The sequence below is a fragment of the Wolffia australiana genome, chromosome 9 (genome assembly GCF_029677425.1).
Source record: "Wolffia australiana isolate 7733 chromosome 9, ASM2967742v1".
NCBI lineage: Eukaryota > Viridiplantae > Streptophyta > Magnoliopsida > Alismatales > Araceae > Wolffia > Wolffia australiana.
Window position 1 is genome coordinate 17,217,157 of NC_135843.1, and position 2,918 is coordinate 17,220,074.

A 2,918-nucleotide genomic window follows, 5' to 3' on the forward strand; every position below is an offset into this window, starting at 1 on the left:
TAGATCAGAATTGTAAGAGTACGAGGTAAGTTGTCCATGAGTATGGGACTACATCACAATGTCTAGGGTTTTAACAAATGCAATAAATATGGGTCTTACAATTCTGATCAGACAATCACATTTTTCACATTAAGAGCGTTTCTCACCTTTCATACTTACGTGATAGACTTAAACAAATTCAAACCTTGTAAAACATTTTTTATGGAAATCTGAGATCCATGCCTTTCTTTTGGGTGCAATTTTGTGTGAACTGGTCATTTGTTAAATCGAGATTGAATCAAGGCCTCTACCATTTAGCGGAATTGATAGGAAGTTGAGATCTCGTGCCATCCCATCAATTTTCCAGCAGCATCCATGTTAGTTTTTTTTCTAACTCAATTACCCTCAATAAATATCATAATGTAGACTAAAAACCACTTGTACGCATAGATTAATCATTATTATTATTATTTTCTAAATTTTGGGTGATTAGAAAACTTTGAACACCCAGTTTGGTTCAATTCCTGAAAAATTTGTACATCTTCCCACCAAAAAAAATGGCATAAAGATGGTTAATATTTGATCAAATATCCATGTGTTTGACCTCGTTTCAATCCTCTTAGAAACCTTTATTTTTCTATTTCAAAATTGTAAAGTTAATATATGCATTAAAGAATACAACATAGAAATTTTTATGAAAAGTGGGGTCATCGCCTTCAAGTCAATAAGTGATTTTGATTAATCCAAAGATGGAAGACCACTTATGTCACTTCATGGCAGAAATACAAAAGTTTAATTGCACGCATAACTTTGGTCAACTTGTGGTCAAATCATGATCAATTCATGGTCAAAATAATCTTAGGACATTTAGAAACATAATCATATTATATCCAAATAGATTATCATACATCTAGAACCCCAAATACATTGTTAACTGATCTTATAATCAAAATTTTAAAAATTTGAATAATTTTTTGTAGAAATTTTATTTTGGAATTTTATGACACATATTTTGATGTGTAGGTTTACAAATGAAACTTTACTGATTGGATTTTTACATGCAAATTGAAATATGATATTTTAAACATTTTATATAAAGTTTTTTTGACAACATGGAAGGCATGACATCATCTTGGAGATGTCAGAGGGTCCTCCAAAGTGTACCAGAAGTGTCACCAGAACATTTATGACCTGGTGAGAGATAGAATGGTCTTAAAGGTACAACATGATACTTTAATTCTAGGTAAGCCACAGAATGAAATGGTTAACTATGAAATTAAGGAGCCAACAGGGAAAATAAGAAAGATACACTTCTTATTCACAAATGAATGAGCGTAGGCATTAAACATTGAAGTTGCACCAGTAATAATGTGATTTATCATCTTAATCTGTCCCATTCTCTTCCCATTTATGGGCCATCATGGGCACATCCTAGGGCACCTCTCTTCAAGAAAGAACCCTAAGTCGAGCTATTGCCACCTGCAAGAGAAAGAAAAAATAAGAGAGAAGACTCTCACAAGTATTCAAAGATCTCTCCAATCCTCTCTCTCCCATAAGCATTGTAGGAGGAATAACTTGAGCATCCAACTTCCTCCTGGTACAGTCCTTGATTGCCTTCCTTTTGTACACCAATTAAAATCATTAAATGAGAGCTGAGCATGGAAGAAGCAAACGAGAATACCAAACTTCCAAGGAGAAGAAGGTGCATTGAAGAGAGGTAGAGAATCCAAAGATCGAATATCAATATAAAGTTCTAGAGAACATGTATCTTATGCATTAAATTATATCATCATACAGTAAATTTAATGATTCTCTGACGGTCATGATGGATGTTAATTTATATCATCATACAATACATGTAATGCCTCATTCTGATGATCGTGATGCATGTTATCATTATTTTATGATATTTTCACCATTACGATGCCATTCCACAGTCTTAATTTTTACGTTATTTTATGATATTTTCACCATTACCAGTCATTCCACCTTTGGCTTGCTCCTTTGAAGAGTGTCTTGAAGCCGTTCACCTGCTTGGCATGTAGAAATATCCATGGCGACCAGAGGACTGTTGGATATCTTCTCCTTCTTCTCTAACTCTTCTTGAAGACCTTGCTAATCTCTTCACCGCCAAGATTTACTTGCGAAATGAGAGAAGAATGAGAGAAAGGGTGGGGTGGCCAGGTCTGTCTGGCATGGTCACCTAAAATGGATGCCCCCTTTATTTATACTTATTTTGAACTTCCATAAAATTCCTCATTAATAAAGTATATCTTCCAACATCCTTTAATCTTATGTGCATGACACTCTAGACCCAATACATCAGAACATTTAATCACTTTAGAGGTCCATTATTGACTAACCTCATCAATTAACTATATTAACATTTAGATCCATTAATCAAGGGTCAATTTATCGATTAGTTAACTATTTGGCACGTGGTTTTCCACAATATATCTCGTGCTCTAGAAGATCCAAGAATTGTAAGAACTCTCTAATGGAAAGTTTACTGTCATTTGTTTTTAAATCTTTATAAACATTGGTTAGCGCAAGACTCCCGAATGACTTGGAGTATGATAAGTCATCATACCCTAATCCACCATTCAATTAGTACTAATGCATAACATGGATCATTAGGGAACACCTTCTCCAATATCCCTACTACCCTGGCATGGATTAGCCATACTTATAGTATTGGTAGGAGTAGATAGAGTTATTCTACTCATATAATATGTATTCCGTATCAGGTATCCAATAAATATGAATATTTTGAATACACACTTGAAGACTATTGATCCTTATATAATGATCTCATCATAACTCATTAGGTCATTGATGAATTCAGAAACTTTATCATAAATATCATGAAATAATGATAATGAAGAAACATTTTTTTCCCCATTAACTTATGTAAATCATGGACGTGTGACTGGATTGAT